Source organism: Aquarana catesbeiana, linkage group LG01, assembly GCF_042186555.1.
Source record: "Aquarana catesbeiana isolate 2022-GZ linkage group LG01, ASM4218655v1, whole genome shotgun sequence".
Lineage (NCBI taxonomy): Eukaryota > Metazoa > Chordata > Amphibia > Anura > Ranidae > Aquarana > Aquarana catesbeiana.
The window spans coordinates 109,326,523-109,351,453 of NC_133324.1; the positions used below are offsets into that span (position 1 = coordinate 109,326,523).

The 24,931-nt window shown below is 43.4% G+C and overlaps 1 protein-coding gene across 1 annotated transcript in view; it reads right to left on the reverse strand.

Annotated features, from left to right (window-relative positions):
* The window catches only part of SLC38A9 (solute carrier family 38 member 9), a 194,686-nt gene extending 170,514 nt beyond the window's left edge, over positions 1 to 24,172 (reverse strand). Inside the window, exon 1 of the mRNA XM_073622814.1 lies at positions 24,044 to 24,172. The gene's annotated coding sequence lies outside the window, so the exon portion shown is untranslated. The remainder of the gene's footprint in view (positions 1 to 24,043) is intronic.
* Between the last annotated feature and the right edge of the window lie 759 nt (positions 24,173 to 24,931).

Below are 24,931 nucleotides of genomic sequence, written 5' to 3' on the forward strand. Positions count from 1 at the left end.
GTCGACTTCAACGATCAAATGTTGGAACCATATCTTGCCACAAGAAGGACATACCACTGGTACAAAAAAGTAGCGATTTATTTTTTTCAATTGGCCATATACAACTCCTATATCATTTACCGCAAATCCACCCAAAACCCCCAACCCTTCCTTGGCTACCAGGAGGAAATTTACACTGCCCTTATATTCCCGAACGGCCCACCAGTAAACATCCGATCAGATGTCGTTAGTCGACTCTCCGAGCGCCACTTTCCAGATAAACTCCCTCCCAGACCAACAGGCCAAAGACGTCAAAAAAGATGTAAGGTGTGTACCAGAGCAGGAGTCAGAAGAGACACATCTTATTATTGTGCAGAATGTCCTTCCGAACCAGGCCTCTGTATAGGTGAATGCTTCCGCCGTTACCATACTTCACTAAATTATTAGTGAAGTATGGTAACCGTAATCCTCAGTTCCTGCCTTCACACCCCTTATGCCACCTCCTGCTCTGTAACTGACCCTGGCTTGTTATTTGACCACGCTTCTGCCTGCCGATTTTGTACATACCGCTGCCTCATCTGGAACTGACCCTGGACTGTTTTTTCGACCATGCTTCTGCCTAACGATTCTGTACATACCTCTGCCTGATATGGAACTGACCCTGGACTGTTATTCGACCATGCTTCTGCCTAACGATTCTGTACATACCTTTGCCTGATCTGGAACTGACCTTGGACTGTTTGACCATGCCTCTTGCCTGCCTCTTGGACTGATCTTGTACCCTGCAACTGGACTAGTGGGATTCAACACAGGGGTCTCACATATGTGAGGGGCTCCAGAATAGTTTTTCTGGATGAAGAAAACAATTTTCTTTGTTTTCTCATTCCTAGATTAGGGTCTGGAGACTCGGAGGCTTCAAAGAGATTTGGGTGGGAGAAGCCTCTACCCCTGTCCCCATTCTGTCCTGAACGAGGCCCTACTTCTGCCTGCTGCCTGTAGGAGTTACTGCCGTCATGCCTCTGTTTGTCGCACTGACCACAGCACATGGACCTTGTTCCTGCCTACTACCAAGACCAATATTTTGGCACTGCTGACAATCTCTGCCTGCACTGACCCTGCACTGCACTGACCTATGGACAGTATCCCTGCCTGCTGCCTGTACTGACTATGGACAGTATTTCTGCCTGCTGCCTGAAAAATTGTGTTCGCTGTTGCTGACCAAGTCCCTGCCTGCTGCCTGGACCAGTGCTATCCTCCTGTGGACAACTGTACTACTAAAACCACAGGTAATCTTTTGTTTCTCTTTGCTTAGCATAATGTATTTTGGGGTGTAATTCTTGGTATATGCATGCTATGTGTCCCTGGAACACCTGATGGTGTTCCTTGCATGTTGGATCTCTGTATGTGGCCAGGCTGTGTAAAGGTCTCACACATGTGGTATTGCCATACTCAGAAGGAGTGGCACAATGTATTTTGGGGTGTCATTTTTGCTATGTAAATGCTATGTGTTGGAAATATCCTATAAACGGACAACTTTGTGTAAAAAAAATGCGTTTTCATTTTTTTTCCACATATTCCAAAAACTTCTGGAAAAAAATGAACCATTCAATAGACTCATTATGCCTCATAGATTATACGTTGGGGTGTTAGCTTTCCAAAATGGGGTCATTTTGTGGGCGTTTCCATTGTCCTGGTGCTCCAGGGCCTTCAAAAGTGTAATAGGTGGGTGAGAAATGAGATGTGTAATTTATGCTCGTAGAACGCCTGAAAGTGCTACTTCAATATTAGGCCTCTGTATGTGGTCAGGCTGTGTAAAAGACTCACACATGTGGTATCGTTTTACTCAGGAGGAGTAGCAGAATGTATTTCGAGGCGTTATTTTTGCTATGTAAATGCTATGTGTTGGAAATATCTTATAAACGGACAACTTTGTGTAAAAAAAAAAATGCGTTTTCATTTTTATCCACATTTTCAAAAAACTTCTGGAAAAAAATGAACCGTTCAAAAGACTCATTATGCCTCATAGATTATACGTTGGGGTGTTAGCTTTCCAAAATGGGGTCATTTTGTGGGCGTTTCCATTGTCCTGGTGCTCTAGGGCCTTCAAAAGTGTAATAGGTAGTCAACAAGTTAGATGGGTAATTTATGCTCCTTGAACACCTGATGATGCTCCCTGCATGTTGGGCCTCTGTATGTGGCCAGTTAGTGAAAAAGTCCCACACATGTGGTATTGTAATACTCAGGAGGAGTAGCCGAATGTATTTTGTGGTGTCATTTGTGGTATGCACATTCCATGTGAGAGAAATAAGCTATTACAATGACAATTTTCTGAAAAAAATATAAAAAATAAAAAAAAAAAAACCTTAATTTGCAAAGAATTGTGGGAAAAAATGACAACTTCAAATAACTCACCATGCCTCTTACTAAATACCCTGGAATGTCTACTTTCCAAAAAGGGGTCATTTGGGGGGCATTTGTACTTTCCTGGCTTGTTAGGGTCTCAAGAAAGGAGATGGGCCTCAGTACATCAGGTGTGATCAGATGTGATCATTTTTTTATGATTTGTACCATAGCTTGTAGACTCTATAAATTTCACACAGACCACATAATATCCACTAATTTGGGTTATTTTTACCAAAGATATGTAGCAGTATAAATTGTGGCCAACATTTATGAATAAAAATTGCTAATTTGCAAAATTTTATCACAGAAACGAAGAAAAAAGCATTTTTTTTCAAAATTTTCGGTCTTTTTTCATTTATAGCGCAAAAATTAAAAAACCCAGAGGTGATCAAATACCACCAAATGAAAGCTCTATTTGTATGAAAAAAAGGAAAAAAAAATTGTTTGGGTACAGTGTTGCATGACTGAGTAATTGTCATTCAAAGTGTGAGAGCACTGAAAGCTGAAAATTGGTCTGGGCAGGAGGGGGGTTTAAGTGCCCAGTAAGCAAGTGGTTAAATAAAAGATGGGAGGCTAATGTTTTCTTTTTTTATTGAGCTCACCAATTTTTAAATTGCTAGTGATGTTGCTGTTCATTCTACTTTCCTTGTCACTACAGTTCAGCTTTAAATTCAGTAGAAAATCCCTTGCATTTTCTTTATTTTAGCAAAAAAAAAAAAGAAAAAGTTTACTGTGTGATACTCTTATCTCTAAGTATGTCTTCATAGTTTCCGTTTGGGGGACATCCTGAATGCTGTCAACAGAATGAGCTCCAGGAAGATTGTGGAATAATTCTTCCACACACAGCAAAAATAAGGCTGCCGCAATATTGGCATCTTGCGTTCTTTCTTCCTCTCACACTCCAGCTCTACCATACAGGGACTAGAAAAGGCTGACAACCAGATAAAATTCAGACACTTACACTGATTATATGTATAAAAACATACATTTACCCTACCTCCCAACTTTCTATAATGGGAATGAGGGACACCTATCAGCAAAAGTATGTAGGCATAGGACACACCCCCTGCCACACCCCCTTAACCGCTTGCCGACCGCCTCGCGCAGATATACTGCGGCAGAAGGGCTCGTACAGGCAGAATCATGTACCTGTACGTTCCCCTGTAAGAGGCAGCCAGCGGGCGCGCCCCCGGCAAGCTCCGTGAGTCGGGTGGGATACCCGCGATCGCCTCACGGGGAGGAAGAACAGGGAGATGCTAATGTAAACAAGCATCTCTCCGTTCTGCCTAGTGACAGTGTCACTGTTCTCTGCTCCCTGTCACCGGAGCAGAGATCAATGACCTGTCACACACAACCCATCCCCCCTACAGTTAGAAACACGCCCCTAGGACACACTTAACCCCTACACTGCCACCTAGTGGTTAACCCCTTCACTGCCAGTGTCATTTACACAGGAATGTGTCAAAAAAGTCCGATGTGTCCACCATAATGTCGCAGTCACAATAAAAATCGCCGATCGCCACCATTTAAAAAAAAAAATAATAATAAAGATGCCATAAAACTATTCCCTATTTTGTAAACGCTATAACTTTTGCGCAAACCGAAAAATAATCGCTTACTGCGATTTTTTTTTACCAAAAATATATTTTTAAAATTTTTTTTTTTTTTATACTTTAAAATTTACCAAGAATACCTATCGGCCTAAACTGAGGAATAAAGAAGTTTTTTTATATATTTTTGGGGGATATTTATTATAGTAAAAAATAATGTGTTTTTTTCAAAATTGTCCCTCTTTCTTTGTTTATAGCGCAAAAAATAAAAACTGCAGAGGTGATCAAATACCACCAAAAGAAAGCTCTATTTGTGGGAAAAAAAGGACGTCAATTTTGTTTGGGAGCCACGTCGCACAACCGCGCAATTGTCAATTAAAGCGACGCAGTGCCGAATCGCAAAAAGTGCTCTGGTCAGGAAGGGGGTAAATTCTTTCAGGGCTGAAGCGGTTAAAGGTGAATTATATAAAAAAAAAAAAATTTGGGTTAAACCCACAAGTGCTTTTTTCTTATCATTACTATTCCTTTATACTGGCCTTTGGAATTTACAAATAAAGCAATTTAGAAATTGGATGAAAGGTTTGGCACTGGGAAACACGTTTTGTTAGATTAATAGTGTATTGTATACTGTATATGGACCAGACTAAAAGGAGGGACAAATGAGGGGGAAAAAGGGTCAGAGGGACTTTGTTCCAAATCAGGGACAGTCCCTCAAAATCAGGGAAGGTTGGGAACTATGCATAATGCTCAACTACACTGCAGAGTGCATGAGCATCATGGCAAAGGTGGTTCCAAAACCTCTGGTTCGTCATCAGTGCCCTAGAGCAGGGGTCTCCAAAGTATGGCCCTCCGGTTGTCCAGGAACTACAATACCCATCATGCCTAGTGAGTGATGTATTAATGATTACAAAGCTGCATTAATGTGTGTTTTATATCTGCCTAGAGTTCAGCTCTAAAAATTCTTATCAAAAACAAGTTCTGTGCATGGAATTGTGTGCCCTTATACAGTCAAAGGATAGTGAATATGTTCAGCAAGGAGTACTATAAAGCCATTCTCCTGTCATAGGAGAATATCTATAGAAAGAACAATACCAAATGTAGAAAATATTCTCTAGCAGATTGCCATGCCGACAGCTCCAGTAGGAAATCTTTCAACCCATACAGGGTCAGAGGTTGGCTTGCATCTGATTTTTTGCTTTCCTGTGCAGATGTTCTAGAAAACAACACTGGTAGCATGCTGGAGTATCCAATTAAAAATTCCATTGTTTATATTGTTCAGTGCTTAAAGCGGAGGGCCACCCTGGAAAAAAAATGCCACCAAAATTCCTAAAAAAAAATTTGGAAAAAAAAAAAAAAAAATTTATACTTACCTAAACCCTTGTTGCTAGACAGTCTTCCTAATCTGCCTCTTCCTATTCCGCGGCGTGTTCTTCTCCTCGGTGAGCGGCCCGTTGTCTTCTTGGAACTGTGTGTGCCACTCGCGTGTGCGCAGTAGGAAACAGGCGGTGGAGCCTTACGGCTTCACTGCCAGTTCCCCTTACCTAGGATGGCGGCGCCGGGACCCGAGAGCGGAGGGACAGTTTGGCCTCGGGCAGCCGAAATTGCGGGCACCCAGGACAGGTAAGTCTACTTATTTAAAGTCAGCAGCTACAGTGTTTGTAGCTGCTGACTTTAACATTTTTTTTTAGCTGGCCGGAATCCCGCTTTAAGCCCCGGTTCACACTTGTGCCATGCCAGACATTGCATGTAATTCGCAGCGCACTGCTGTTCACATTACATGCGATGTCTGTGCGGTGCGATTTCAGCCATACAGATAGTATGGCTGATATCGCACCGCATTCGGTCCAAACACGCACAAGACCCTTTTTTCTGTTCAGACCAGAATCGGATCTCATGTGTGTTCACACATATGCAATCCGATTCATGTCCGGACTGTCAGTTCACAGTGCGATACGTGAGCTGAACTGGGGGTGTCGTTAACAATTTATTGACACTCCCCAGCAGTTCGCATATGGCAGTGTGAACTGCCATGCGAGTCGGTGTGATGCGGGAACCCGCAGTGGATTCGCAGGGATCTTGCATCGCACAAGTGTGAACTGGGCCTTATAAAGCAATCTAAAAATCTTTAGGCCTCATGCACACTGGACGTTTTTCCAGCTGCTGTTTTTGGCTTCAGATGTTTTTTTCGGCAGCCAATAAACTGCTCAGCATGTTATCCTATGTGTCCATACACACATAGGCTGTCATCAGCAGTTTTTGGCAGGGGCGTTTCTAGCTGGAAAAAAACCCAGAACTAGTGGGTTTTGAGGAGTTTTTCATCTGTAAAAACACCCTTAGGCCTCATGTACACTGCTGCTGCTGAACAGACGTTTATGAGCAGTTGGGTATTTTTTTATTTGCTCCTGAACTCTCCTCTATGTTATGTTATCTTATCAGTACATGTACACAGTGTTGTTTATAGTCCTTCTAGGCAGTTGAGTTTAGAGGCCTTTTTTGGAAAGCAAAAAAATGAGTTCAGATGCTGAGTTTAGAGGCATTTCAAGCGTCAAGCGTAGTTAAACGCAGTAACTCCCGTTTAGCTGCGTTTCGTTTACAGCTGTTTTTCATTTTTGGCTATTTAAAAAAAAAAAATGTTTTTTTTTCAAACGCTTCTAAAACGCAAACGCAGCAAAACGGACGTTTTAAACGTGGGTTACTATCTGTCAAGTTAAATAGTTCAGGAGAAATTGTAAAAACGTCCCGTGTACATTAAGCCTAACTCCGAAAAAAGCTGAAAACAGCTAAAAAAAAGGCGACTATTTGGCATTTATCAGCGTTTTTGAGCCATAAGCTTAAGAAAGCTAAAACACGCTACTACAAAAAAGCTGAAAAACTCACTCTAGAGCTACAGTTACTGGCTTTTTTAGAACGTCCAGTGAGCTTGAGGCCTTAAAATTACCTCCTCCTCTAAAGTTGGTCATATGTGCATTTTCAATATATATGGATTATTTAATCGGTTCCCACAGTTATACTGCGGCAGGATGGCTCCCCTGGGCGAGCCATTGTAGCTGTACGTTGGCCCTTTAAGATGATGTAAGACGCGCGCACCCACAGCGTGTCCCGCAGCCGATGCGAGTGCCCGATGACTGTCGGGCACCTGCGATCGCTCGTGACAGAGCGAGAACAGGGATCTCTGTGTGTAAACACATAAATTCCAGTTCTCTCAGGGGAGAGGAGAGAGATCGTGTGTTCATACTAAGTATGAACACCGATCGCTCTCCTCTCCTAGTCAGTACATAACTAGGGAACACAGTTAACCCCTTGATCGCCCCTAGTGTTAACCCCTTCCCTGCCAGTGTCATTTATACAGTAATCAGTGCATTTTTATAGCACTGATCGCTATTAAAATTTTACTGGCCCAAAAATGTGTCAAAAGTGTCCGATTTGTCCGCCGCAATATCGCAGTCCAGATAAAAAAAAATCTATGATCTCCACCATTACTAGTAAAAAAATAATAATAATAATAATAATAAAAATGGCATAACTCTATCCCCTATTTTGTAGATGCTTTAACTTTTGCGCAAACCAATCAATATACGCTTATTGCGATTTTTTTTACCAAAAATATGTAGAATACATATCTGCCTAAACTGAGGAACATTTTTTTTTTTTTTTTTTTTAATTTGGGATATGTATTATAGCAAAAAGTAAAAGTTATTGTGTTTTTTTACAAAATTGTCGCTCTTCTTTTGTTTATAGCGCAAAAAATAAAAACCGCAGAGGTGATCAATCAAACACCACCAAAAGAAAGTTGTATTTGTGGGAAAAAAAGGAAGTCAATTTTGTTTGGGTACAGCGTCGCACGGCCGCGCGATTTTCAGTTAAAGCGACGCAGTGCAGTATCGCAAAAAATGGCCTGGTCAGGAAGGGGGTAAATTCTTCCGGGGCTGAAGTGGTTAAAGGACCCATACGCATGACAAGACAATGGACTGACCTGGCCCCCTTCGGACTAATCAATTGATATCATGTCTTTAAAGTACCTGCAAACAGACCTGGGCAGAGGCTTTTCAAGGAAGTAAATCAGGTTAGAAAGTTCTTTGCTTTTTTCTCCTGATGAGCAATTCTGGAGGTATCTGCGCTCTGCATAGGCTGAACAACTTCTGTTTTAGATACACAACACAGTTGAAACCTGTACCTTTAAAAACAATGGTTTACAACTCTCCATACAATTTATACACAGTTTAAAACGACAAGTCACTACTCAGACGCCTAAGGCAGGCTGTACACAGTTCAAATCTTGGCCGGTTCAACAGGAATCAGCCGAGATTCAAAGCGCTAATGGGCAGGCTGAATGTACCAATTTGATTGATAACTCATGGGTACAACAAGCCTGCTGGATTCTCTTGAGATAATCACTAGCGCCTGCTATACCCGCTAGCGATAATCACGGTCTTCTCCCAGCGGGTATGGCTTCCCCCTACCGCCCCCCCCCCCCCCACCAGGAGAAGACAATAGCTCAGCAGGAGGGATTCCCCTATCAACACAGTCTTTGTTGATGGGGGAATCAAGCAAAATTTCTTTCCTGCAACGAAAGAAATTCACTCTGTGCATGGCCGCCCTAAGACTTCCCGCACATTGCAGCACATCGTGCAGAGCCTACTTAATGACTTTCTGACCTGCTACATACAGCCTCTCAATCGAGATGTACTGAAAATGCGGCTGTACGCAATTGTGCTCCGGGGTTTGCGTGAAGCACCCGCATGCGCACCGACATGCGCACCAAAAGCAGATATAGTGGAACCTCACATTGCGAGTAACGCGGTTTACGAGCACTGCGCAATACAAGCTATTTTTTTTTTTTTTAATCCCAACTCACTTTGCAAGCGTCGACTCGCAAGACCGGCAGGATTCAAACCGCTGGGGTGTGCAGTACCGCATTTGGCCAGAGGTGCTGGGGTGCCAGAGACACTCCGTTCCCGAGTGTATCCAAACGTCTCCGAGTTGTTTCCAAGTGTCTCTGGCACCCCCGCACCTCTGGCCACATGCGGTACTGCATAGACAAGCAGTGGCTGTGGAACCGATTATCTGAGTTTCCATTATTTCCTATGGGGAAACTCGCTTTGATATACGAGTGCTTTGGATCACAAGCATTTTTATGGAACAAATTACACTACAGTAATACCTTGGATTACGAGCCCATGTTGGGAGCATATGTCAGTGTACATGAGTGCTTTAGGCAACCGCTGCTGCCCAACCACATACAGCTGACTCTTTTGATGCATCTCAATGAGCAGCTGTACCCAGAGGCAGCAGGTCCCAGGAATGTCTTTAGGTAGGCGCTGGTATATAGTACGTTTATTCTCTCCTCTATCATAGGTATGCTTTGAAGCCAATCTCTCCCCTTCCACCCCCCTCAAACTGAAAACACACTAAGCCTGAGTTCACACTTATGCAGTGGGATTTGACTGAGGTTTTTAGTGTTATTTCAAGGATAATGTCCAGTGCGACTTCATGCGGGTTCAAGTGTGACTCCAATGCGATTTGGATACAGCTGCGATTCTCGCTTACTCCTAAAATCAGCTCAGAAAGACACTATAAAAATCTGAAAAATCACACTGGAATCGCTTTGTCTTTGAACTCCTATGCATTTTCCATTTAACTCTATGGAGATGAGAATTCTCTATTACAATAAGGCCGCTTTCACACTGGGGCAGGCGTCAGCGCTAAAGCGGCGCTATTTTTAGCGGCGCATTACAGTCGTTTTAGTGGTGCTTTTCAGCCAATAATGGGGGGCTTTTAACCGCCACTAGCGGCCAAAAAAAGGGTTAAAGGATTTGGCAGCGCTTACAGAACTTTTTTCCCATCCTGCAAGCACACCGCTCCAGTGTGAAAGCACTCGAGCTCACGATCCAAATATCGTACGAAAACGGTCGTCCGAGGAAGGATCTACGATATTTGGATCGTGTGTACACTACTTTCGACAGCCGATCACAACCATTCATCCGATATTATTCGATCTGACATACCCGAAAATTTTCCTCGTACGGTTCCAGATTGTACGATTTTCGTTTAGTCAGCATAGTTGTCGTCCGAAAATACAATACAAATACATTACAACACATGACATCACTTCCGATTTTTTTGTCTGTCGCACGAGAATTTTCATGACTTTATTTAGCTATTCAATTTCTACTTGCGACTATTAAGCAAGAACGGTCGTACGATATTCGGATCGTGTACGGGGCATTAGGCTTCATGTACACGGGACGTTTTTACAACCTCTCCTGAACGATTTAACTTGATAAATAGTAACCGACGTTTAAAGCCTCATCTCATGTACACTGTACACTGGTAAACGGACGTTTAGGAGCAGTTGGGCATTTTTTTCGAATGCCCCTGAACTCTCCTCCGTTATCTTATCTGCACATATACACTGGGTCGTTTATAGTAGTTTCTAAAAAAAAAAAAAAAATGCATTCAAAAGCTGTGTTTAGAGGCATTTCAAACGCCAAATGCAGCTAAACAGGGCTACCCGCGTTTAGGAGCATTTTCATCTAGTAGTTTTTTTTAAAAAGGGAAACATTTCATTTATTACTTTTGAGCCTGAAAAATGCTAAAAACACACCAAAAACGCAATTATCACTATATGCAAGCTTGATATACCATGTGATATTCCCCTCATCAGCCAATTATGCTGTACTATACACCACTTGCATTATTTGACGCTGAAATTGAATAGGAATTTCACTCACCCATCAACCATTGGGAATTTAACCTGATGACCCCCACATTGCGCTTGAGACCCTAATGTCTGGCTGTTTGCATTTCCTTATGACTCAACATGTTATAAAGTTTTCTAGCTAACTAATGAGAGTCTAGGGCTGGGGAAAAAATCGATTTAAATCTTAAATCGAGTTGAGAGGTCAAATTGATTCAAAATTTAAGCAAATAGATTCTTTTAGATTTTTTTTTTTTTTCACTGCGCTGGTCCTGAGGAGCTGCGGGCAGGAGTTTTTAGGCGAGGCCGCGGCTTCGGCCTAGTCTGCGAGGCCGGACGTCGCGAATTAGGCCGAAGCCGCGGCCTCGCCTAAACTCCTGCCTGCAGCTCCTCAGGACCGGCGCAGTGTCCAAAAAAGAAAAAACTCAATTCGAAATGTAAATCAAGTTTTTTTTTAAGAAAATCACAGATTTTTTTTTTTTGGGGAAAATCTCCCAGCCCTATGAGAGTCATACAATGGTCTCTTCCTTCCCCCAGCCTGTAACCCTCTATCAATCTCTCACGTGTTATGTGAACTAGACAGGGTCTAACTTTTTTCCAAGAGAACGTCAAAGGTGGCAATTGACATGCGTGTAAAATTAAAAAATTTCTCTGGGTAATTACAGAGCTGAACATACATATTAGAAAGTATTCTGTGGACATGCGTTGAGCCATCAATGGATGTGTCCAGTAGCGATGAACTCTGGTCCTCTCACGCAATTTTCTACATCTTTGGAGCCTCAGCAAAAGCATCAGGAGCATTTCTTCACACATGCTCATCATGGGATCCATATTAACAAAGCAACCAAAAAAAGAACAGCTAGCTACAAGCACACCGCTTTCTCAGCTGCTACTCACACTGTTCTCTCACAGAATGCCTGAAATAGTTAATACTTATTTTTAGTGCTTTCTAATTATTTGGGAGGGTCTCCTGAGGTTATCTTTAGGGTCCTTTCACAATGGGGCAGTTTGCAGGCGCTATTGCGCTAATAATAGTGCCTGCAAACCGACCCGAAAGTGCCGCTGCTTTCATTCCAGTGTGAAAGCCCCGAGGGCTTTCACACTGGAGCGATGCGCTGGCAGGACGGTAAAAAAAGTCCTGCTAGCAGCATCTTCGGAGCGGTGAAGGAGCGGTGTGTATACCGCTCCTGCCCATTGAAATCAATGGGACGGCGTGACTATACCGCCGGCAAAGCGCCTCTGCAGTGGTTTTTAACCATTTCTCGGCCGCTAGCGGGGGGGTAAAACCACCCCGCGAGCGGCCGCATACCGACGGTAAAGCGTCGCTTACAATAGCGCCACTTTCCTGCCGACGCCCGCCCCAGTGTGAAAGGGCTCTTAGTAAATGCTCCTGATAGCAAAAACACAGGTGGATTACTAGCTGTGATGTTCCAGCGTTCAGGAGAGGTTGAGAAACGTCCCATGTACATGAAGCCTAAAACATTAGTTTTGCCATATTTGCGTTTAGAAGCGTTTTTAAAAATAGCCAAAAATGAAAACTTCTGCAAACGAAATGCGGCTAAACACGAGTTACTGCGTTTACACACATTTATAAGCTGTTACAGGCATTTGCCATTTCAAATGAGTCTGAACATCCATCCTGAGCGTATTTTTTTTGCGTTCCAAAAAATGCTTCTAAACTCAACTGCCTAGAAACGACCTTGTGTACATTTAACAGAGGAGAGTTGAGGGGCAGCTGAAAAAAAAACACCCAACTTCTCCTAATTGTCTGTTTACCAGCAGCAGTGCACGTGAGGCCAGATAGCAAACATGTAGAATAGATTCTGACAAAGCTTTCCTACATCACATGACAACCCACCTGCTCTACATTCATTGCAGGTGAATCAATCGCTACACCAAAAATAAATGAAAAAACACAAGAATCATGAAGATGCACCTTCAGAAAATGTTTGGTGAACTTCACAATGAATGCCTTTTGTAACTTATTGCTTATAGTTACATCTATCTGGGGAATTCAGAAGATAGCTAATTGTAAACCAGAAGAGTGTTGGTATGATAAAGAGTCGACATGTCACGTGCTTTGGAAGATCCGGGGAATTAGAAGTGCCTCCATTTAACTTATATATAGATATATATAGATTTACAGTATTAAAAATCTATTTAGGCTCAGTTCACACCTACGCTAGTGGGTATCACAGCGATTCCCACACCCACAAACCACAACCATCAGCAGTGAAAATGAACTGCTGTGAAAAAAAACGCGAGGCTGTCATACATTCTCAATGGCTCCCCATACATGTAAACACACAGCGCGTTTGTGGGTTCGGGAACCATAGGGAAATCGCATGCAAAATGAACCGAGTCTGAAACACTAGGGCCCATTCACACCAGAGCCTTGCTCAACAGACTCCTAATTTAGGATGAAGCAAAAAGCCTTATTCCCTATTATGGGCCAGTGTACCCCACGGTGTTGCAGTGGCGTTCACAGAAACAAACTACGGCATGAAGTACTTCTTTTCCCTACAGCGTGGTACAATGCAATACACAGTATTGCACTGTGCTGCAGCCATTAGTTCTTTATGAAATGCCACGCTGTGATACTTTAAGCACTTCAGCCCCTGAAGATTTACACCCTTAATGACCAGGCCATTTTATGCAATACGGCACTGCGTCGCTTTAACTGACAATTGCGCAGTCGTGCCACACTGTACCCAAACAAAATTGAGGGTTTTTCCCCACAAATAGAGCTTTCTTTTGGTGGTATTTTATCACCTCTGCGGTTTTTATTTTTTGCGCTATAAACAAAAAAAGGCCGACAATTTTGAAAAAAAAAAATATATATATAATTTTTACTTTTTGCTATAATAAATATAAAAAAAAAAAAAAAAAATGTCTTCATCAGTTTAAGCCAATATGTATTCTTCTAAGTTTTTTTTTTTTACCAAAAATATCGCAATAAGCGTATTATGATTGGTTTGCGCAAAAGTTATAGCGTCCCCAAAATAGGGGATAAATTTATGGCATTTCTATTATTAATTTTTTTTTTATACTAGTGATGGCGGTGATCAGCGATTTTTAGTGGTACTGCGACAAAATATATGGCTCAAATCGCACCGCACAGACATCGCATGTGATGTGCACAGGAATGCAGTGCAATTCCTATGCGAATCATATGCGGTGTTTTGCACGCATCAATGTAAACCTAAGTTTAGTCTATTTTTCAGTATTGTTGGCATCATGCCACCACTGCATTGTATACAGCGATTCTTCAGCCTTTAAAAGGGGTTGTAAAGGTAATTTTTTTTTTTTTTTTAAATAACAAACATGTTATACTTACCTCCACTGTGCAGCTCGTTTTGCACAGAGTGGCCCCGAACCTGGTCTTCTGGGGTCCCTCGGCGGCTGTCTCAGCTCCTCCCCGCAAGAACTAAACACCTTCATGCGAGCTCTCTCGCATGGCGTTTAGTTCTTGCGGGCGCGCTCCCGTGATACAGCTGGCGGCCATAGCCACTGACTGTATCACTCGGCCCCGCCCCCGGCGCGCCACGTCATTGGATGTGATTGACAGCAGCGCAAGCCAATGGCTGCGCTGCTTTCAATCCATCCACTCTAGCCAATCAACGGCCAGGCTGAGAGGCAAAGAGGATGTCGGGAGCGAGCGCGGGACTTTCGAGGGGTCAGGTAAGTAAAACGGTGGGGCTGGGGGGGCCGGCATAATAAACAGACACTCAAATGTCCCATGATCCAGCAATGCGGCTGTCCGAACCCTCGGTTCTCTCTCGCCTCTCCCGGTATCACAAGTGTGGGCACCCGGCTATGACAGCTTGCACCTTCACAGCCGGGTGCGCACTGCGCCTCCTCAATGGCAGGGCAATCTTCTGGGACTTGTAATGTGTCCCAGAAGATTGCAGGGGAGGGAGGGGGAGAGGAGAACTTCAGCTCGAGTCACTTAGGCAGCCCGAGCAGAAGCTGGGTATCTGTCAAAACTAGGTATCCACCCCCCACCACCAAAAAAATGACATGCCAAATGTGGCATAGGAGGGGGTGAGGAGTCCTTAAAGTGGAACTTCCACTTTTGGGTTGAACTCGGCTTTCAGCTCTTTGCCCCCTTTTTTTTTACAGCTCATACAAGCTATAGAAATTCTGGACTTTGCAGAGATGTAGGGAAGATGAGACAGCAGATAAACAGATACAACTTATGCAGGAGGATTGGTTTAATCGCCATCACCTGAGGCCCCATTACTGCACTGGGTAGGGGTTTACAACCGATTTAAGGTACAAAAAATGTCAGGCTTTAGAACAACTTTAACCACTGCCTCACCATTAACAGTGCTGCGTTTACTATATCACACTTCTATCATATTGAAAGTGCAGTGGCAAACTAAAAGCCTTTCATGCACACTCCTTTAGTTTGCCACTTGACTTTCTATATAATAACAGAAGTGTTATATAGACCAACAGAAGAAGCGCATACCATCCACTTATAAAAAATGTTTCCACTGTTCATTTAAAGGAGTTGTATGCAATAAGGTGAAAAACCCTCTTTGGTGCAGCTGCCCCCCAGAGCTCCCCTTTTACTTACCTGAACCCGATCGTTCCAGCGACAAGAAGGAGCTAAGCAGCTCCAGCCGCAGTCTCAGGTCCTCATTGGATAGCTTGATAGCAGTACGAGCCATAGGGTCCCGCTGCTGTCAATCACATCCAGTGACACGGGAGCCAGGGGGGCGGGGCCGAGTCATGCTGTCTGTGTCATAGAATGCAGCAGCAGGACTCGGGAGCACGCCTGCACGAGTGCCCCCATGGAATTTGGCTCTCCATGGAGGCACTCAATGCGGAAGAGAAGCCAGGAGCCCTGCTGGGAGACCCCAGAAGAGGAGGATCAGGGTCACTCTGTGCAAAACCCTTACACAGGTGGTAAGTATACCATGTTTTTTTTTGTTTTTTTTTTTGTTTTTTAAACAAACCTTTACAATCACTTTAAGTCTAGCAGCCGATTGCCTAAGCTGAAGCACTGCAACATGACCAAGGGAGTGAAGTCATTGCTCCTCATAATTGCTGAGACCGATGTTTTTAGTGCTAGCTTCAACAGAGGCAGGAGGTCCAAAGGAGTACTGGCAAGGCAAGTATCGGAAGGGGGGGGGGGGGGGGAGTTGGGGCCCTTTACAAAGATACTGTCATTTTGCCTTGAATGGGCAAGGTGACAATAATTATTTAGTAAAGATGAGCTCAGGTGAGTTCAGGGAGGAGTTCAAACCCACCTGAGCTATCCCACCAAAAAGCTGTCAAACCCGGCAGCCAATCATAGTTACATAGTTAATCAGGCTGAAAAAAGACATCCAGTTCAAACATAAAAATGTAGGGCTGCAGAAATTAACGATTAATTCCTCGATTAATCGTTAATTTTTTTGATCGATCAAAATTTTTTTTTTGATCGGTAGGCTGCTTGCTCTGGGGCCACTTTGGGCCAAGCTGTGGCTGCAGCGCAGCGCTCCGCTCCCTCCTCCACTATATGTCATACACAGTCTGCGGGCATCTCCCGCTGTGTGTCTCCGAGCTGAATGTGAAAACTTTGGCCGCACTGTGAGAAAAGTCCCGCCCTCCTCCTAGATCAGCTCATGTGATAGACGCAGTGTTCTGTCTATCACACAAGCTGATCTAGGAGGAGGGCGGGACTTTTCTCTCAGCGCGGCCAAAGTTTTCACACTCAGCTCGGAGACACACAGCGGGAGATGCCCGCAGACTGTGTAACACAGGCACTGACTACAGTGAGGCTGCGATTATGGGCACGGTGAGGCTGCGATGATGGGCACGGTGAGGCTGCGATGATGGGCAGACATAGTTACATAGTAGGTGAGGTTGAAAAAAGACACAAGTCCATCAAGTCCAACCTATGTGTGTGATTATGTGTCAGTATTGCATTGTATATCCCTGTATGTTGTGGTCATTCAGGTGCTTATCTAATAGTTTCTTGAAGCTATCAATGCTCCCCGCTGAGACCACCGCCTGTGGAAGGGAATTCCACATCCTTGCCGCTCTTACAGTAAAGAACCCTCTACGTAGTTTAAGATTAAACCTCTTTTCTTCTAATTTTAATGAGTGGCCACGAGTCTTGGTAAACTCTCTTCTGCGAAAAAGTTTTATCCCTATTGAGGGGTCACCAGTCCGGTATTTGTAAATTGAAATCATATCCCCTCTCAAGCGTCTCCTCTCCAGAGAGAATAAATTCAGTGCTCGTAACCTTTCCTCATAACTAAGATCCTCCAGACCCTTTATTAGCTTTGTTGCCCTTCTTTGAACTCGCTCCATTTCCAGTACATCCTTCCTGAGGACTGGTGCCCAGAACTGGACCGCATACTCTAGGTGCGGCCGGACCAGAGTCTTGTAGAGCGGGAGAATTATCGTTTTATCTCTGGAGTTGATCCCCCTTTTAATGCATGCCAATATTCTGTTTGCTTTGTTAGCAGCAGCTTGGCATTGCCTGCCATTGCTGAGCCTATCATCCACTAGGACCCCCAGGTCCTTTTCCATCCTAGATTCCCCCAGAGGTTCTCCCCCCAGCGTATAGAATGCATTCATATTTTTGCCACCCAAATGCATTATTTTACATTTTTCTACATTGAACCTCATTTGCCATGTAGTCGCCCACCCCATTAATTTATTCAGGTCTTTTTGCAAGGTTTCCACGTCCTGCGGAGAAGTTATTGCCCTGCTTAGCTTAGTATCGTCTGCAAATACAGAGATTGAACTGTTTATCCCATCCTCCAGATCGTTTATGAACAAATTAAATAGGATTGGTCCCAGCACAGAACCCTGGGGCACCCCACTACCCACCCCTGACCATTCTGAGTACTCCCCATTTATCACCACCCTCTGAACTCGCCCTTGTAGCCAGTTTTCAATCCATGTACTCACCCTATGGTCCATGCCAACAGACCTTATTTTGTACAGTAAACGTTTATGGGGAACTGTGTCAAATGCTTTTGCAAAATCCAGATACACCACGTCTACAGGCCTTCCTTTATCTAGATGGCAACTCACCTCCTCATAGAAGGTTAATAGATTGGTTTGGCAAGAACGATTCTTCATGAATCCATGCTGATTACTGCTAATGATATCGTACGTATTACTAAAATCCTGTATATAGTCCCTTATCATCCCCTCCAAGAGTTTACATACTATCGATGTTAGGCTAACTGGTCTGTAATTCCCAGGGATGTATTTTGGGCCCTTTTTAAATATAGGTGCTACATTGGCTTTTCTCCAATCAGCTGGTACCATTCCAGTCAGTAGACTATCTGTAAAAATTAGGAACAACGGTCTGGCAATCACTTGACTGAGTTCCCTAAGTACCCTCGGATGCAAGCCATCTGGTCCCGGTGATTTATTAATGTTAAGTTTCTCAAGTCTAATTTTAATTCCGTCCTCTGTTAACCATGTAGGTGCTTCCTGTGTTGTGTCATGAGGATAAACACTGCAGTTTTGGTTACTGAAGCCCCCCGATTCACTCGTGAAGACTGAGGAGAAGAATAAATTCAATACCTTCGCCATCTCCCCATCCTTTGTAACCAGATGTCCTTCCTCATTCTTTATGGGGCCAATATGGTCTGTCCTCCCTTTTTTACTGTTTACATACTTAAAGAATTTCTTGGGATTTTTTTTGGTCTCCTCCGCTATGTGTCTTTCATGTTCTATCTTAGCTGTCCTAATTGCACGCTTACATTTCTTATTGCATTCTTTATAAAGTCTGAATGCTGAGGATGATCCCTCAACCTTGTATTTTTTGAAGGCCTTCTCCTTTGCTTTTATATGCATTTTTACATTGGAGTTAAGCCATCCAGGACTTTTGTTCGCTCTTTTAAATTTATTACCCAATGGGATACATTGGCTAATGCCCTTATTTAATATGCTCTTAAAGCAAACCCATCTCTCCTCCGTATTCTTTGTTTCTAATATTTTATCCCAGTTTATGCCTTTTAGCAAGGTTTGTAGTTTAGGGAAGTTGGCTCTTTTGAAATTCAGTGTCTTTGTATTCCCTTTATGTTTCCTATTTGTGTGATTTATACTGAAACTAATTGACCTGTGATCACTGTTACCTAAATTGCCCCGCATTTCCACATCCGTGATCAGGTCTGTATTGTTGGTAATCAGTAGATCCAGTAATGTTTTATTTCTAGTTGGTGCGTCTACCATCTGACCCATAAAATTGTCCTGCAAGACATTAAGGAACTGGCGAGCCTTAAATGAATGTGCGGTTCCCTCCGCCCAGTCTATGTCTGGATAATTAAAATCCCCCATTATGATAACACTTCCCATTCTTGCTGCTAATCCAATTTGTGATAGGAGATCCGTCTCCACTTCCTCCCTCAGGTTTGGGGGCCTATAGCATACTCCCAGTATTATTTTCCCCTTAGCTTTATCCCTTTGGAGCTCTACCCATAAGGATTCCACCTCCTCTCTAGCTCCCTCAGTGATGTCATCTCTCACATTCACTTGTACATTATTCTTGATATATAGGCATACCCCTCCCCCTTTTTTACCCTCTCTATCCTTGCGGTATAGGGTATACCCTTGAATGTTTGCCAGCCAATCATGAGAGCTGTTGAACCAGGTCTCTGAAATTCCCACAAAATCCAAATCCTCCTCGTACAACAGTATCTCTAGTTCACCCATCTTGTCCGCCATGCTCCTGGCATTGGTGAACATGCCACATAGTTTAGACCGGTCGCATATTGTCCTCGTATTGGGTGTTTCGAGATTGCAACTAGGACTTGCTACTATACTCACCTTGTGTTTTTGTGCTTTGGTTAACCTACCACTAATGCCCCCAATACTAGCCTCTGGAATATCTTCCGCGCTGGCTATCTCTGCCTCTGGACCCTCCCCCCCATCGCCTAGTTTAAAAACCCCTCTAACTTTTTGGCCATCTTCCTTCCCAGCAGATCTGCACCCTCCTCATTTAGGTGCAGTCCGTCCCTTCTATAGTACCGGTTACCAACTGAGAAGTCGGCCCAGTCCTCCAGGAACCCAAACCCCTCCTTACTACACCAGCTCTTCAGCCACTTGTTTACTTCCCTAATCTCCCTCTTCCTTTCTGGTGTGGCTCGATGTACCGGTGAGGCTGCGATGATGGGCACGGTGAGGCTGCGATGATGGGCACGGTGAGGCTGCGATGATGGGCACGGTGAGGCGGAGTTTAAGATGTGTGACGTCCTAGCCATGCCCCGCTTTGGCCGTTGCCATAACAACGGTGTAAAATCAGCTAAAAGTAGTTGGATCTATACGCGCGTTATAGTTAATCGAAATTAGTCGATTAATCGATTTTTTTAAAAATGTGATTAATCGAACACAAAAATTGTATTCAGTTACAGCCCTGTAAAAATGTATAACTAAATAAAAAAATAATATTATACAATCCCATACACACAACCCTATAACCACAGTTGATGCAGAGGAAGGCGAAAAACCCCAGCAAAGTAGGATACAATTTGCTACAGCAGGGGAAAAAAATTCCCTCCTGATCTCAGAGAGGCAATCGGATTTTCCCTGGATCAACTATAAAATGTTGGTACCCAGTTATATTATATACGTTTAGGAAAGAATCCAGGGCTTTCTTAAAGCAATCTACTGAGCTGGCCAGAACCACCTCTGGAGGGAGCCTATTCCACATTTTCACAGCTCTCACTGTGAAGAAACCTTTCCGTATTTGGAGATGAAATCTTGTTTCCTCTAGAAGTAAAGAGCCCTTGTCCTCTGTGATGACCTTAAAGTGAATCGCTCAACACCAAGTTCACTATATGGCCCACTTATGTATTTGTACATGTTGGTCATATTAACCTCCTCTTCTCAAGAGAGAATAAATTCAGTTCCTCTAATCTTTCCTCATAGCTGAGCTCCTCCATGCCTTTTATCAGTTTGGTTGCCCTTCTCTGCACTTTCTCCAGTTCCCCGATATCCTTTTTAAGAACTGGTGCCCAAAACTGAACTGCATATTCCAGATGAGGTCTTACTAATGATTTGTACAGGAGCAAAATGATGATATCTCTCTCTCTGGAGTCCATACCTCTCTTAATACAAGAAAGGACTTTGCTCGCTTTGGAAACCGCAGCTTGGCATTGCATGCTATTATTGAGCTTATGATCTACCAAAACCCCCAGATCCTTCTCCACTATGGATTCCCCCAGTTGTACCCCCCCTAGTATATATGATGCATGAATTTTCTTAGCCCCCGAGTGCATAACTTTACATTTATCAACATTAAACCTCATCTACCACATAGTTGCCCAATTAGACAGTGCATTGAGGTCGGCTTGTTAATTGGAGACATCCTGTAAGGATGTTATTCCACTGCATAGCTTAGTGTCATCTGCAAAGACAGAAATGGTACTTTTAATCCCAGACCCAATATTATTTATAAAGATATTAAAAATTAAGGGTCCCAGCACTGCACCTTGGGGTACACCACCGATAACCTTAGACGATTCAGAGTCATTAACCACTACCCTCTGAATTCTGTCTTTTAGCCAGTTTTCTATCCATTTACAAACTGATATTTCCAAGCCTGTAGACTTCACTTTACATATTAGTCGTGTGTGGGGAACTGTATCAAACGCTTTTGCAAAATCTAAGTATACCACATCCACAGCCACCCCTCTGTCCAAGGTTTTACTTGCCTCCTCATAAAAAGAAATCAGATTTGTTTGACAACTTCTGTCTTTCATGAATCCATACTGTCTGTTGCTTAAAATATTTTTTTCCAGCAAGAACTCATCAGGCGTGTTCTGGTCCCACGTGAGTGACAATGGGCATGTATGCATGCGGCTGTGGGGCAAGATATGCAATGGACACTAAGGGCCCTTTCACACTGGGGCGGGGGCAGCGTTGGCGGTAAAGCGCCGCTATTATAAGCGTTGCTTTACCGTCGGTATCTGGCCACTAGCGGGGTGGTTTTACCCCCTGCTAGCGGCCGAGAAAGGGTTAAATACCACCGCAAAGCGCCTCTGCAGAGGCGCTTTTCCGGCGGTATAGCCGCGCTGTCCCATTGATTTCAATGGGCAGGAGCGGTATATACTCCGCTCCTTCACCGCTCCGAAGATGCTGCTAGCAGGACTTTTTTCACATCCTGCTAGCGCACCGCTCCAGTGTGAAAGCCCTCAGGGCTTTCACACTGGAGACAAAGCAGCGGCACTTTCGGGTCGGTTTGCAGGTGCTATTAGTAGCGCAATAGCGCCTGCAAACCGCCTCAGTATGAAAGGGCCCTTATTGGCCCAGTACAGTGTCCGCTTTCTGAGGGGATTGCTCAGATGGGTTTGGACCAGGATCCGAACACACCTGAGCTCATCCTTATTCTTTAGGAAAACGGTATACATACATGGCATAAATACTGAAAAATAAATTTGGGGTTTACATACACTTAAGGCCCCCTTCACACGTTACGTTTGTCAGTATTTTATCCATCCGTTGACGGATGAAAAGCGGACATCAACGCAACTCTATGGAAAAATGGATAATCATCCGTTTACATCCACATTTGTCAACATGAAATTTTTCATAGAGATCCATTGATAGATGAAAAACTGACAAATGGAACGCCTGTGTGAAAGGGGCCTAAGTTTACATCTGCACCCGTCATCATCCGTTTTTTTAAAACTGATCAAAGCTCTATTTTTCTTCCGTTAAAAAAAAAACAGATCGGACAAAAAGCGGACGTAGGTCAGTTTTTCATCCGTTTTTTCATTGGTAGTTAATGTAAAAAAAAAAATAAAAAATATGATGAGCACTGACAAAAAACTGATGAACACTTCATCCATTTTGACGTGACTGAACTGAAGTAATGAACGGTCCGCATGTGTGAAAGGGGCCTTACTGTTAAGAATACTTACCTACCCATGGTGCTCATCAGGGATGAGCTCAGTTGTGTTTAGATACTAATACAAACCCATCTGAGTTATGCCATCAGAACGCTGTTACTTTGAATTGCCAATCATATGCATCCAAGGCATTTCCCACGTGCAGCTGTGTGTATACACCCCTTGTATACGCGTGGCTGTGGGGTGGGGAATGCTTCAGCCGCTTACGATTGGCAATCCGCAATGACAGCTTCTTGACAGGATAGCTTGGGTGATTTGGACTAGTATCCTTCTAAGACCCAAACTCATCTATGATGCCTCTATCTGGTGAAAAGCATCAAGCCTGGATATTTATGAAATTTATTGCACATCCTAGTTTTCCCCTGGGCCATGGCAGGGGTGGGCCACCTGAATCTCAGCTCTTTAGGTTTCTCTACCTCTACTTTAGCTATTAGATTGCTTAAAGCCATCATTTGATAGAATATAATTTGTGCATAATTTTATTGGCCTATAGTGTATAGCGTTGTTTGTTCTGACATGTTAACGGCACTTGTTTTTGTATCACTACCTGTAGGAAGCATTCCCTGTTTATGATGAGTGTTATGTTTCATGTGATGGCTATTGTGATACTCAATGTAATAAAATATTTGAATACGAAATGCATTGCACACTGTAAATTCATCTATAGCATAGTAACCAGTTTACCCCTTAGGGACCATTTTCCTGTCTGAAAAAGTTTTTATTTTTATTTTTTTTATAGGTCTGACTGTATATATTTTTTTTCCTGTATTTTGTACATATTTTCCAAAAGGCTACATGGACATTAACGCATATAAAAATGCATGCATGGTGCACATTATATGAGGTACTATACATAATTTTACTGCATTTTAAATAACACATGCAAATGCACCAGTGACAACAATCCATAAATTTCAAACAAAGGTCACAGACACTTTTCCTACAATAAAGCACATAATTATTAGATTGTAAGCTCTCATGATCAGGGCCCTTCCATCCTTTTTATTGTGTACTGTAATTGTACTGTCTACCTTTATATTGTAAAGCCCTTTTGGAATAACAATCCTGCATAATAATAATAATAATCAAGCCCATATTCTTTAGAGTGTAAGCTCTTCAGGGCAGTGTTGACACTCAATACTGTATGTTGTTTGTACTGTGTGTCTGCTCTTTGTATATCATTCCATATATTCCGAGCCCCCCGCGCACACTTTGCGCAGCATTACATGAGATAGCGACAACATAAAAACAATTAAAAAAAAAAAAAAGAAGGATTATCAGCCGTTGTCACTGTGTAATTATTCGCAAAGATAAACTCCATCCATAACTGTGTTATATCAACATGTATGCAGCCTACAGGGAATGAATACATTACCCCACAGCTCCATGCACTATGTGTCACATATAAAGGTGATTGCTGCCTGTACTACAGCTTCCAATACAGCAAAATCTACACGGCTGAGCTAAATGCTTATAAGCTTTTAATCACAGCCTGAATTACAATATTAAAGAAAACATTGGAGAGACAGAACGATTGAATTATGTACCTTTCACACTGTACGCTCACTCCTCTGCACCAACTTGCTCCCAGACTCTGCAACTTCCCTGTGCTCTTCAAAACAGGATACAGCTGAACCAGCACAGGCGGGCCGACTCCGGGCCTCCGGGAGTTGTAGTCCTTCGCAGGGCAGTTGCCACAGTACAGCGAGGACTCTGAACTACAAATCCCACAATGCAGCGCGCAGCCACGTGAGCCTTGTTTGGTTGGCCGGGTGTATGAGTCAGGGAAGAAGTGTGAGTGCAGAGTGCTGAGTTGAGGGTTCTGGTCGAAGCAAAGAGCAAGGAAACTGCTGAGTGTGGGAGGCCACTTCTCTAAATAGGATGAATAACTGCTACTACAAAGGAAATAAAGTGGACGTGACAGTTCACTGTATTTTTCCGACTTTATGATAGTCAAAACTCATTGTTTTAAAGTGGAAGTAAAGTCCCCTTTAATTTCTTTTCTTTTTTTAAGGCCCCCGGGTGGGTTATGACATAATGGTATGCACAGCACATTAGTACATTATGGCAGACTTAGCTGTCATATGGTGTCCTCCAGCGCAGAGCTGGGACCGATCCGGTGAGTCCCCGGTGCTTCCATCTTCGCCCAGTCTTCCTTCCGGGTCCCATGCCTTCGGCCACTTAATAGGCCAGGCCGCGATAACGCCACACCCACACATGTGCATGGGAGTCACATCACCATGGCACGGATAGGGGGGCATATGAGCTGCACATGCATGGCTCACTGAACATGACAGCTGACAGGCAGAAGGATGCATGTATGGCAGGTCACTTCTGTTATAAATACCCTGCTTGTGAGCTATTTGATTACACATCAACTTTACTTCCACTTTAATAGCAAAAGGGACACTTTATAGTTAAATTGGTTGTAAACC